Consider the following 14,333-nt stretch of genomic DNA (forward strand, 5'->3'; position numbering starts at 1 on the left):
AACCAGATAGAAAATGAAGTTAGACTACCAGTTCAGTTCAGCTCGGTTCAGTTGCTCAGTCGTGTCCGACTCTTTGCGACCCCATGGACTGCAGCACGCCAGGCCTCCCTGTCCATCACCAACTCCCGGAATTTACTCAAACTCATGTCCATTGAGTCGGTGATGCCATCCAAACATCTCAACCTCTGTCGTCCCCTTCTCCTTCCGCCTTCAATCTTTCCCAGCATCAGACTACCAAGGAACCCAAAGTTTAGAGCTGGAAGATAGATACAATTAAGAGTCAGGGAAGGACTTGCCAACTTGTATCACAGGCATCTTTCCTCTAAAACACTATCTCAGTTTTTAAAAATTATGTGAAAAAATGTATAAATCTAATTCTTTAGACTTCTGTCTGCTTTGAAAAATGAGTGAATTTTTTTTAGTGGTTTCCTGTCTGATAGGAACAGCCCCATCACACCGCCACCTAATGGCAGAACACTAAAGTCACGGGTTTGTTTTGTTTTGCTTGAGATGAACAAGACAGCAAGCTCAGTTTGGGGGTATGACCAGAGATAATCAAAGCCATTCCCCCAGCTCCCCTTCTCCCCACACCTTTACTAAAACCCAGCTTCTATAGTTGATGTTCCCAAGTTCCAGCTTTTTGCCCGAGCCATGCCTACTCCAGTTTCCCAGCAGACAAGCCAACCAGCTCCTCCTCCCTAGCTCTTGCAGGCACTTAAGAAGGGGAGAGTTTCAGACCTGGGCTTCCCCCAACCTTGGCAATCCCCAGAACCCTGTCCTGAAGCCCAGGAAATCCGCCTTCTGGCCCAATGGTGATGCTGCCTGGATCTTGTTGTGTGGCCCTGTATAAGTCACTTACTTATTTGAACCTCATATTCCCCATCCGTAAAAGGGAGATCCCCAATCTAGTTCAGCCCCAACAACATGGCTGTTGGGGGTACAAAGGTGGGGGCAGGATGGAGGCATCCTCTACCTTCCCCTACCTCCTCGGGGAACCCCAGGACCCTGCTCAGAGGAGGGAGGAAGCCCTGCTTCCTCTGGGGAAGTTGGTCCCAGGGGACTCTTGTGATCCTCCCCACGCTTACTGTGGGCGGGCAGGCAGCAATAAGAGCTGTATTAATTATTACCAACTCCCCCTTGGGAAGTGAATTCAAAATGAGGTCACCATGGTAACCCAAATGGTTACAATGTGACCAAATTTTTAAAGTGTTCAACATGTTCTGGGCAAATCACCTCTCAGTGGAAAAGAAAAGACTGGGGCCTCAGTGGCACACCCCAGTGGCCTGGGGAGCCTGGGAGCTCTCTCTCACCAAGAGAGGGTGAGCCGGGGGCTGGGCAGAGCAGAGAGGCCCGAGCGGCAACGACACCCGGGTCCCGCAGCGGGCCTGCCCAGAGCCAGAGGCCCTGGGTTCAGTCCCAGCCCTAGCGTCATGTTGCCTGCGGCTCCTGGCGGGTGCCTTGCCTGCCCTGGGCCTCCAGTCACCCTTCACTCAGCAGTATCTCTTCCAGGAGCACACAGATGGGACTTCCTCGGTGGCCCAGTGGTGGAGAGTCCACTTGCCAATGCAGGGGACACAGGTTCGACCCCCTGGCCCAGGAAGATCCCACATGCTGCGGGGGCCACAAAGCCCGTGTGTCACAGCTGAGACCTGCGTGCTCTAGAGCCCATGTCTCACAGCAGGAGAAGGCCCCGCAGGGAGGAGCCCATGCACTGCAACTAGAGAGTAACCCCCGTTTGCTGCAAATAGCCCCCACTTTAAAGCCCATGCACAGCAACAAAGACCAAAAATAACAAATAAATAAATAATCCAAAATCCAGCTTAAAAAAAAGAAAAGGATCAAACCGATAGATGAGCCAGTGGGTTGTTAAGCTCACCTGTGGGGTGGAGGGTGATGGGGAAGGGAGTTTTTGGCTGATCAGGCCTCCAAGGCAGAGAGAACACCTGGGTTCAGATCCCCCCTCCACTGCCAGCAGCTATGGAGACCTTGGGCCTGGGTCTTCACCCCTCTGAGCTTTGGCTTCCCTACCTATAAGAGAGGGGGCTACCAGTAGTCTCTTCCCTTCGGGGTGGTTGTGAAGTTTAAACAAGATAACCCATGGAAAGTGCTTAGCATGGCGCCTGCACATAATAGGTCTGACATCATCCTGCCTCTGTGCCCCGTGGACCGGCCCTGAGTTGAGCAAGTTACAAGTGATCTTGCAGTGGATCTTCACTATGTTCCTTCCATGAGAACATTAAGCCCATTTTACAGATGTGGAGACTGAGGTTAGTTAGCAAGGTGAAACAACTCACTGAGGCACACAGAGCACCCGTGGAGGGGGGCCTGGATGGCGAGCCAGGTCTGTCAGTCTTGAGTCTGAACTCGAGCTCCTAAAACCACTCCTTATACAGCCTGAGGATGGTGAAATGAAACATGGATTGAGTACCCAAGCTTACTAGTGTGTGGCACGTGGTTGGTCCTCATTAGATAGTGGGCAGTCATAGGCACATCCAGGTTTTGTGTCAGAGGCACTGTGCTGCCCCTGACCCCCGTCTTCTGGAGCTCGGGTACCAGGTCTGGTGGGTTCAGAACAAACATGGCTCAGGCGGTGATGGGCGAACGGGCAGGCCCCTCTTTAGGTCACTGCGTCATAATGGCCCTGCCTGTCCCCGGGGCCCTGGCTGTCCTCACAGTGTGGGGACACAGACAGCCAGGAGCTGCCTCTAACCTCACCCTGCCCTGGTTACTCTCTGGACGTCATGGCCCCCACCTACCCCTTCCTGCTGGGTCAGCCTCCCACCTCACCCTCCCCTCCCGGCCACCCCCAGGCAAAGCCCAGCTTTCCCGGGACAGAATGGGGTCAGACCTGCTGGATGATAGATGGATTTAATAACCAGCTATTCCCACCTCCAGCCCATTTGCCCTCCACTGTCCCAGCCCCACAACAGGGGCCGGAGTCAGCCTCATCTGTCAGGGGAGAGAAGTCGGAGGGATGGAGACCACCCTCCCAGCCTGTTCAGGGCTCCCCAGGAGCCCAGAGCAGCTCAAAGCTGAAAACCTGGGGTTTGGATCCTCCAGTTTTAGCCCTTCTTCCTATTGGTGGGATGACCTGGAGCAAATCATTGCTATTCTCAGACCCTCACTTTCTCCGTCTACAAAATGCATCGGGTAATCCCCGGGGTTGCCGTGGGGCCTGAGCCACTAGCAGGCGTGTTCTTGCTTTGTGAATCTCTGTGCACACATAAGATGATTCTGGTTATTGATCATCTTTGGCTGCTATCTGGGTTGGGTCCCTCTAGAAGCAGACCCTGAGTCAAGGATGAGGGAAGTTCCCTTGGAACTTCTTGGGCAGTGATGCCCTGGTGGGGAAGTGGGGAAGAGAGATAGGGAAGGGAGAATCCAGTTCAGGCTGTGCTAATCGGCAGGCTACAGGGCAACCGGCTACAGGGGATTAGCACTTCTAAAGACTTCTGCAAGATAGGGCAGTATGGGCCTCAGATTTGTCCTAATCGAGAGGTGAGGAGCTGGGTTATTTTCCACCAGCTCTCATCCACCTTTGGTTGAGGATTGCTCCCTAAGACACTTCATTGCTTCCAAGCACTTCCAGACCACCCTGTGAGGGGGCCGAGCAGGCCCTCTGGGCAGAGAGAGTCCTGGGAGAGTTGCAGGTACTTACATCAGAGCCTGTCATATACTAGGAATGGTGATGCTGATGAGATGTGGCAGGGTCCTACATGCAGCATCTCATTTATTTATCCGTCAGCCATGTAAGGGAGGTTCTATTATTAGCCCCATTTTGCAGATATGAGGCTCAGGGAGGTAACGTTCACTTGCCCAAGAACACACAGCTCAGAAGGAGTGAAGTAAGGATTAGAATGGGCTGCAGGGCCTTTGGTCTTTCCGCTGCCTCTCAAATTGGCAGGACTCTTTTGTATGTGGGTTGCAGCCAGCAGTGTGCTGCTAAATGTTTAAACATGGGAGAAAAAAGCCCTGGCTTATAGTGTTTACTGGTTGCCATGGTATAAATACACCCACCATGCCCAATTTCAAGCTACCAAAGTGATGTCTGTCACTGAACACAGAGCTGGGAAAAGATGCTAACAATTGGCTCTTAAAAGCTGGTATGAGCTAGCTCCAGCACATCACTGTTGGAATATTTTTTATCTCGTCTCCAGCCAGCACAGCTCTCGGTACTGAGCAAACGGAATTCCTTTCAAGGGCACAAACACATCACGCCTGTTCTAGCACCCTCTCTGTTCCTACTACACTTCCCTCTGGAAGGCCTTCTTCTTTCTCTCTGTTTCCAAATCTTATTCATCTTTTAAGAGCCTGCTCTGGTCCCACTTCCTCTAGTTTGTATTAGTCAGGATAAGTACCATTAGCTGCTATAACAAACAGCCCCAGAATCGTAGTGTGTGATTTTAGTGTGTAAAATCACTAATTTTATACACTCTAAATGTATTGCCCCCTTGTCCTATAGGCCAGGAGAGGTTCTTCTCAGCCTGGACCCCAGATTCTTTCCATTTTAAAATGCTACCATCATCAACACTTTGTGTCCAAATTCACCACAGAACAGGGACCGAGCAGAAAGGATCCCACAAGAGTTTTATGTCCGGCTGTGGAACTGGTGCTTATCATTTCTACACATTTTGTTGGCCAGAACTGTCCCTCTGGACTGCAAGGAGCCCAAGAAGCATGGCTTAACTGGAAATGGGATTTTCTTCCAAGGAGAAAATGAAACCATGGAAACAAAATCCAGCCAGCTTCTGCTTCTACTTCCCCAACTTCCACAGTCCAACCAACTTCTTTCTTTTCTAGATTCTTGCAGAATTGTTTTCTTCGGTCTTTGACTCAGACTGGCAGGCATGGTTACTGGGTTGGTCTTCTGGGACTCCACAGACTCACAGAGGCCGAGCTGTGGAAGGGCCCTGGCGGCAGGTTTCCCAACGCTTGCTTCAGGTATGAATCACCTGTAGATTCAGGGTTCCCAGGCCTGATATTATAGGTCTGAGGAAGAGCCCAGCAATCAGTATTTTTAACCAGACCTTTAGGTAGTCCAGAGGTGCAACTAACATTGATACCACTGATCTAGTCCAAAGGTCCCATTTTATGGATGTGGACACTGAGGCCCAGATAGTGGGAATGGGAATTTGCCCTAAGCCGTGGAGTAAGTTAGAGCTGGATCTGAAACTCAAACCCAGAGCTCCTGACTTTTAACCCTGGGCTGTCTACACAGCATGCTGTTACTCATCAAGAAAGCCTGACCATAAATTCCAGCGCAAGACACTGGTTGATGCTGAATCCGTCATGGACTATCAAGGTGACCTTCGAGTTCAACGTGAACTCCATAGAGGTAAGCAGACCTCAGTTCAAATTCTGCCTCTTCCACCTGCTTGTTTTGGGATCTTGGACAAGTCTTTCTACCTCTCTGAGCTTTGGTCTCCTCCCCTGGAAAATGGGGATAATAAAAATGTCCATCCCACAGGTTAGGGGGAGAAAAAGGTATGAAAAATGCTCAGCGCAGCAGCTGATAAATTCTCAATAAATACTTGTTGTTGGCTCTGGTTATCTGCTGAGGTGAGTGGTTGTTCTCAAGGAGCATGAGGGGCATCTGGAAGCAACCTCAAGGCTGAGGCTAATCCCCAAGAGAGCCTCCCCCAGCTTAAGTTTCAGTCGTGTGCAGCTCTTTCATGAAAATCAGCTCCCAAAGTGTACCTGCAGAGCCCTCGGGAACTCAAGCAGTACAACTTGATCTTGGTTTTTATCCAGTTGGGTGCATAGCTATTTGCTTCAGAAATATACCCAAGCTGTGTGTGTGTGCCTGTGCGAGCGTGGGCCGTGCTTCTGTGCACTGAGGCTGCGTGGTCTCAGGCCATGGGAGGACCATGTCAGTCAGGGCAGTAACGAACACCCCGCAGCTTAGAACTACAGAGCCTGCTTTCAGTCGTTCTGCGTGTGCGTCATGGCTCGGCTGGGACTCTCCCCCTGGTAGGCACTCAGGCACATGGCTGAAGGAGCAGCCGCCAACCCAACTGCTGCTGTTGCCTGTGCCCAGAAAGCAGAGGACACTGCAAAGTTTTATTCAGGCAATAAAGTGCTCCTCACTGAGGCAAACCCAGCAACCTATCTCTTTCCCCATTTGCATAAAGAGAATAACAGTACTTAGATCATTGGTGAGAGGGGCTACCTGATATAATACTGCGGAATTGTTAGAATAGGATGGAGACAGAACTTGGTAAATGATGGGTTATAATAGCCAAATAGTGGAAACAGCCCACCTGTCCATCAACAGATGAATGGATAAGCAAGCATTTACAATGGGATGCCATTCGGTCATAAAAAGGAATGAAGTCCTGATACACGCTACAACACAGAGGAACCTTAAAAACACTTAGGCTAAAAACAAAACAAAACACTTAGGCTAGGGACTTCCCTGGCGGTCCAGGGAATACTCCATGCTCCCACTGCAAGGCGCAGAGGTTCAGTCCCTGGTCAGAAACTAAGATCCCACATCCTGCGTGGCATGCCCCCCACACCCGCCGCCAAAAAAAAACCCTAACAGCAAACAAAAACACTTAGGCAAAGTGAAAAAGACAGTCATGAAAGGCCTTATAGTATATGATTCTATTGATATGAAGATCCAGAATAGGCAGATTCATAGAGACCAAAAGTGGTTTCCAGGGGCTGGGAGTAGGAAGGAATTAGGAGCAACTGCCAATGGGTGCAAGCTTTCATTTTGGGCAGTTGGGAATGTTCTGGAATTAGACAGTGGAGGTAGTTGCACAACAATGTGACTGTACTGCAACCCACTTGAAAATGAAGTTTATGCCATGTGAATTATACATAAAAAATGAAATATAAAAACAATACAAAATGAAATAATATAAAACATGAATAATATGAATAATGTAAAATATGTATAACACATGCAAATAAGTATCTAATCATAATAATAAGTGAAGGATAAGAAGTACTCCCATCCCCCTACAGAGTGGCATTGTTCACCCCCACCCCAAACCGTGAGCCCCACCCTTGTAATCCTTATCTTTATGCTGTCATTTCTGTGGACTGGCTGGTCTCCTCGCCATCCAGGAATCCTTCAAAGCCGTGGTGGAGCCTGGCTATTTTTGCTCCTCTCGGTGGCCCCTGCTCCAGGCAGGTAGGATCGGGCGTAGAAACTGCTCTCACTCACAAAGCTGTGCTCATGCCCTGTGTGTGCGTGTGTGCATGTGCACGTGTGTGTGTGCTGGGTCCTGGAACTGTTCTTACACCCGCTCCTGTGGCAGAGGCTGCTTCCCGTCTCCAATCTACCCAGGCCCTTCTCGCGCTGCCCCCAGTATCCTGGAGGGGTGCCTGCCTGGGAGGGAAGTGCCACCAGGCAGCCTTCCAGCCCCTTCTATTTGTCACAAGGAAGCTGGTCCACAGAAGGAAGCCTTGCCCAGTGTCACAGGCTGATGTGGCAGCGGAGCTGGACCAAGCCTCCAGGCACCCCACAGCCGGCCCAGTGCCCCTCACCCCGACCCCCGGCGATGGAGGCGGGTCAGAGGGCGGGCTGCAGGCCGGGCAAGTGCTGAGAGATCCTGGGCCTTCTCGGAGCCCCTCCCACCGGACAAGTGACCAGCCTGTTGTACAAGGATATGGAGGGGCCAGCGGGCTGGTGGGGTTAGGGAAGGCTGAAGTCAGGCGGAGAAGGGCCTGGTCGCTCAGTACTTCCTGTTTTTATCATTGCTCTAGTCACGAGAGACAGTTGCCGCCACAAAACCGCAGCAGCAAACCCACTGGCTTCCCTTCGCCTGTGCCCCTCCATCCCAGCGACCTCTCTCTGGCACTGTGTCTCCTTCAGGCCTGCAGAGGTGGGCCCACCATGGCAGGGATGAGACTGGATCCTGAGACGAACCAGCCCACAAGGCTGCAGTTGGGCCCACAGGCTCACTGAAGTTGGACCCACAGGCTCACTGACATTGGACCCATCCTCTCTTCCAAGGGCTCTGTGTTTGTGCATTTATTGAGCCCCTACTGTGTGCCATGCCAGCTCCGACACCACATGCTGAGGTTAAAGGCCATCAACACCAGCTTGTCTAAGACTCACTTGAGACATTAGTAGCCTGGCTGAGACTAGGGGTACAGCTCAGGGCCCAGCCTGTCCCCGGAGCCAGGGACCTCAGCTGCCCCCACCCCAACTACAAGAGGTCACTCTTGCTGCCTTATGTTCAGGACTCCTGGGGACAGTTTATCACAAGGAAGGGACACATGCCTGAGATGGAGTATGTGGCCTCACGTGGAGTATGAGATGGAGTATGAAATATGGCCTCACGGAGGGAGAAAATGATTCCATTTCTGAGGAGGAAGGAGAGTCTTGGGTGGGTGCGTTCCATCTTTGACACTTTTCTGACCTCCACTGCCCTCCCTTTGAACAGAGTGCATGCATGCTCAATCGTGTCTGACCCTCTGCGATCCCATGGTCTGTAGCCCACCAGGCTCCTCTGTCCTTGGAATTTTCCAAGCAAGAATACTGGAGTGGATTGCCATTTCCTACTCTAGGGGATCTTGCTGACCCAGGAATCGAACCCATGATTCCTGCATTGGCAGGTGGATTCTGCGCCACCTGGGAAGCCCCTCCTTGAGCATAGAGACTGGCCTTCAAATCCAGAACCCTGGGGACACCAGGGAACCGTCAGGACACAACTTGATTAACATCTTACTCATGCCATGGCTTAGCTTCTATTTATGGCAATCAAGAAGTTTTTCATTTATTAATACAGTTTCCTTGAAAATAAATTATTTAAGTAAGGATGAGTAGAGTTTTAAGACACCAAAGAACTGTTAGGACTGGCAGGAGGGAAAGTAGTTTTGAATGTTTGGGTGGTTTGAGAAACAGTCCAGGGTTTCATGGATCTGGGAGGTGGGGTAGTTTAATTCTGGTTTCCTCCTGCCGGAAGGACCCTGCCCTGGACGTGTCATCTCTGGACTCCCGGTGGCCAGAGTCCTTGTCTTTGGAGCATCTGGGTGTCAGGCTCCTTGTCTCCAGGGCAACAGTGGGGAGGGCGCTGGTGGCCCTCCTGGGTGGAGACTGCCCTCTCTCCTACCTGAATCAGCTCAACCACCCTGGCCTGGGGCTGCTGTGTCACACATGCCTCAGGAGCCAAACCAGGTCCTCCTCTCTCTTCACCCTCCCGCACACAACTCTCCTACAAAGCCCTCAGATGACAAGCAAGGGGTTTGACTACCTGGCCCTCCCCTTCCTTCCCTATCTCTCCAGGTGAATCTGGGGTTCCTGGCCCAAAGCCTCTCCTGGCACCCATTCTCTGGACCATGGTCCTTCCACCCTGTGCCATCTTTACTTAAATAATTTATTTTCAAGGAAATTGTATTAATAAATGAAAAACTTCCTGATTGCCATAAATAGAAGCTAAGCAATGGCATAAGTAAGATGTTAATCAAGCTGTGTCCTCCCCTTCTAGGTTCAGCCCCTCCATGACTCCTGGGTGTCACTCCCCACCACTAAGAAGCTGCCCTCAGGGAGTCTGAGGTAGTCTCCAGGCACCTTCCTTTAAAACACCACCACCAATGTCTGCAGGAATCATGTGGGGCAGAGTCAGGACCAGGGGAGGCTGGCGAGGTACCTGGGGCACAGAGTTCATGGAGGCACCCGTTCTCAATGGTCACCCTGAAAATGAGTGCCTCCTGTGCTCCCTGGAGACCTCACTCCTCTCCGTTAGTCCCAGCCAGGCTGCAGAACACGAGGGACAGAAAGCCTGCTGGTTGGAAGGCTGTTTGGGGAATTACTGGGGTTGAGTCACTCTTGCTGAGAGTGTCCCAGGGAAGCTGATCGGCAAGGTAGCTGCCTGAACACAGTTGTGTGTGGTATGCAATACACAAGGGTGTGACCAAGGGGCAAGTGTGGCTGAAATCCAGCCTGTCCCCGCTCGTGTGTCTGAGCACGGGGGCTGCGTCAGCCTGGAGCAGGGGGCACCTTTCTGTATTTTGCCCACTGGTGGGGGTTCCTTTCAGTACTTCCTAAGGGTTAGTCGCTCAGGTGTGTCCGACTCCTTACGACCCCATGGACCCGCCGTAGCCCACTAGGTTCCTCTGTCCATGGGATTCTCCAAGCAAGAATACTGGAGTAGGTAGCCATTTCCTTCTGCAGGGGATCTTCCCAACCCAGGGATCGAACCCATGCTTCTTAAGTTTTCTGCATCGTGGGCAGATTCTTTACCATCAGAGCCACCAGGGAAGCCCTCAGTTCAGTTCAGTTCAGTTCAGCCGCTCAGTCATGTCCAGCTCTTTGCGACCCCATGGACTACAGCACTCCAGGCTTCACTGTCCATCACCAACTCCTGGAGCTTACTCATATTCATGTTCATTGAGTCGGTAATGCCATCCAACCATCTCATCCTCTGTTGTCTCCTTCTCCTCCCGCCTTCAATCTTTCCCAGCTTCAGGGTGTTTTCAAATGAGTCAGCTCTCCACATCAGGTGGCCAAAGTATTGGAGATTCAGCTTCAACATCAGTCCTTCCAATGAATATTCAGGACTGATCTCCTTTAGGGTGGACTGGTTGGATCTCCTTGCAGTCTAAGGGACTCTCAAGAGTCTTCTCCAACACCACAGTTCAAAAGCATCAATTCGTTGGTGCTCAGCTTTCTTTATAGTCCAACTTTCACATCCATACATGACCACTGGAAAAACCACAGCTTTGATGGAACGGATCTTTGTTAGGAAAGTAATGTCTCTGCTTTTTAATATGCTGTCTAGTTCGGTCATAACTTTTCTCAAGGAGCAAGCATCTTTTAATTTCATGGCTGCAGGCACTATCTGCAGTGATTTTGGAGCCCCTAAAAATAGTCTGTCACTGTTTCTACTGTTTCCCCATCTATTTGCCATGAAGTGATGGGACCGGATGCCATGATCTTAGTTTTCTGAATGTTGAGCTTTAAGCCAACTTTTTCACTCTCCTCTTTCACTTTCATCAAGAGGCTCTTTAGTTCTTCACTTTCTGCCATAAGGGTGGTATCATCTGCATATTTGAGGTTATCGATATTTCTCCTGGAAATCTTGATTCCAGTTTGAGCTTCATCCAGTCCAGCATTTCTCATGATGTACTCTGCATTTAAGTTAAATAAGCAGGGTGACAATACACAGCCTTGACATTCTCCTTTCCCAATTTGGAACCAGTCTGTTGTTCCTGTCCAGCTCTAACTGTTGCTTCTTGACCTGCATGCAGATTTCTCAAGAGGTAGGTCAGGTGATCTGGTATTCCCATCTCTTTCAGAATTTTCCACAGTTTGTTGTGATCCACAGAGTCGAAGGCTTTGGCATAGTCAATAAAGCAGAAGTAGATGTTTTTCTGGAACTCTCTTACTTTTTCCATGATCCAATGGGTGTTGGCAATTTGATCTCTGGTTCCTCTGCCTTTTCTAAAACCAGCTTGAACATCAGGAAGTTCATGGTTCACGTATTGCTGAAGCCTGGCTTGGAGAATTTTGAGCATTACTTTACTAACATGTGAGATGAGTACAACTGTGCGGTAGTTTGAGCATTCTTTGGCATTGCCTTTCTTTGGGATTGGAATGAAAACTGATCTTTTCCAGTCCTGTGGCCACTGCTGAGTTTTCCAAATTTGCTGGCATATTGAGTGCAGCACTTTCACAGCATCTTTCACCAGTACTTCCTGGGAGGGTATCAAATGTGCTCCCAGTGGTCTTGCAGACAGTGGGAGAGAAGGTGATTACAGAGGGGCGGGGACTTGCTCTAGGACACAGAGCAGCAGGGCCAGGACCCAAATTTCTTAATTCTTCACTTGATCCTCTTCCGTTTACCTTTTATGACGCTAGGATTGAATAAAAAACGTTAGAGAGCTGAGTATTTCCCACAGGCAGAGGTAAACCTAGAATGTGAGGTCCCAGCTATGCTCTTTCTTGTCTGCTCCTCCCCCACCCTGCCACGGCCGAGGTAATTCCCACCTTGACGTGTTTTCAGCAGCTTGGACTCGCCTCTAAATCTGCGTCTGTCTCCCTCATCGGCTTGTGAATGCCTGAAGGGCAGAGACCGGCTCTCATCGTAGCCTGGGTCTCAGCACCGGGTTTGGGAAATTGTAAGCTGGCGTGCATGGTGACCCACCTATCCTGAGACCCCAGGAGGCCTCATCTTGGCTCTGGGCGAGCAGAGCACATCGTAAGACACAGACCATTAACCAAAAGTAATTTAAAAACAACTCCAACTGTAACTCGTGTCTAATACTCTTAAAAGCTGTTTCCCTCCCTGTTTTCTCTCTCTCCCTTTCCCCTTCAGGCTCTCCCTTCCATTTTCTGGGTTCTGTGACACAAAACTGAGAAACCAGTTTGTCCAAAACCCAGATTCTCTTTCTAGAGAAAGGGTAGGTGCTGTAAACCCGCTGGTCGTCCTCTCAAACTGTCCTCGTCCTCCTGAGCACGTGGCCACGAAGCTGGACAACATTTCCCGGCCTCCCTTGCAGCACTGGCTGCAGGACTGCGTCCTGGCCATTGGAACGTGAATGGCAGCGACAGAGCCTGCATTCGGGCCTTGGCCTTCAGTCACCGGGCGCCCTCTCTCTCCTCCCTGCTGGCCAAGACCAGAAGCACTGACGGTAAACCTGACGGAAGTCATTGCGTGAAGGAACCTGTCTCTGCATGCTTGTGTGGAGCAGACATGCCTTCCTGGCCTGGAACACTCACCAGGGAGGGTTAGTGAGAGAGAAAGACACTTCTGTGCTCTTTTTTCAAAAAATAAATTTATTTGGCTGCTCTGGGTCTCAGTTTCATCTAAGTTGCATCTTAGTTGCATCTGGTCTTGGGAGGATCTAATTCCCTGTTGTTCCGTCGCTCAGTCCTGTCTGACTTTTGCAACCCCATGGACTGCAGTACACCAGGCTTCCTTGTCTTTCACTATTTCCCAGAGTTTGCTCAAACTCATGTCCATTGAGTCGGTGATGCCATCCAACCATCTCATCCTCTGTCTCCCCTTTTTCCTCCTGTCCTCAATCTTTCCCAGCATCAGGGTCTTTCCAATGAGTCAGCTCTTCACATCAGGTGGCCAAAGTATTGGAGCTTCAGCTTCAGTCTCAGTCCTTCCAATGAATATTCAGGGTTGAGTTCCTTTAGGATGGACTGGTTTGATCTCCTTGCAGTCCAAGGGACTCTCAAGAGTTTTCTCCAGCAGCACAGTTCGAAAGCATCAGTTCTTTGGTGCTCAGCCTTCCTTATGATCCAATTTCACATCCATACATGAGGGAATCAAACCTGCATTGGGAGCATGAAGTCTTAACTACTAGACCAGGGAAGGCCCCTCTGTGCTGTTTAAGCTTTTTTTTTTTTTGCCTCCGGAAAGAAGTGTTGAGTCTTATACCTCAACAACAGAATAGTGAAGGGGGAGAAATGGCTGAATATAAAAATCAGAGTTCTTTTTAGGAGGAAGGGGAACAGAGCCTGGACTATACCCACGTAATGAGCTTTGTCCCCTCCCATGTGTGAGAAGGATTGAATGGCCAGGAGGTGGTGGCAAGTGCAGTGAGAGATGGCTGTTTCTTGTGTAACTAAAGTGGAAGAAGAGAGAGTGGGGTCATGAAGCACCCAGTTGCAAGACTGACGGTGGCTCAAATGAGAGAGAAGTAACCTTCACTGTATCATCATTATTCCTCAAAGGACGCAGGCCTCTGCTGCCCTTCCCTGGGAGGTGGGCAAAGGCAGCCCCTCCTGCCTTATTTCGCAAGGATCTCCCCAGAAGAGAGTAGCTGGCTTGCCCAAAGTCACCCTGGCTGTCAGAGGCAGAAGAGACCAAGGGAACCCCAAGAGAGGATTTGGAGCCAAAAAGGATTTGAACCTGGCAGCAGATGGGGAAACCAGCAAGGGGATCTTCCCGTGCTGGAAAGATCAATTCAAGAAGCTGCCCCCAAAGACAATGGATGGAAGTGACCTAAGGAATTCCAGGAAGGAGAGAAGCCTGTGGTCCAGGCGTCTGGGGAGCTCTTACTGCAGCCTTCAGGGTAGCTGCCATTCATACCAACAATGCTGTAGAGGACAGGAGGCAGAAAGGCTGAAGCACTGAGGTCTGAAAAGGAAGTGCCAGAACCACAAATGTTCTAATGTGAGTTGTCTGTGTGAAAATGGACAGGGGGTGGGCCTGGAGCCCAGATGGCCAGGAAATGGAAAGACTGATGGGCCCCAGCCTTCACAGGTCACAGCCATTCATTCAACATCCCCTGAACACTCACTGAGCACTGGCAATGCACCCAGCATCTCTGTACCTGGGACATACAGCTGTGACCCACGCGGACCAAAGCCTCATCTTCCATGAGCCCACATTCTAGTGGGAGAAACAGACCAGAAGTGAGAA

This window comes from Oryx dammah, unplaced genomic scaffold, assembly GCF_014754425.2.
Source record: "Oryx dammah isolate SB20612 unplaced genomic scaffold, SCBI_Odam_1.1 HiC_scaffold_27, whole genome shotgun sequence".
NCBI lineage: Eukaryota > Metazoa > Chordata > Mammalia > Artiodactyla > Bovidae > Oryx > Oryx dammah.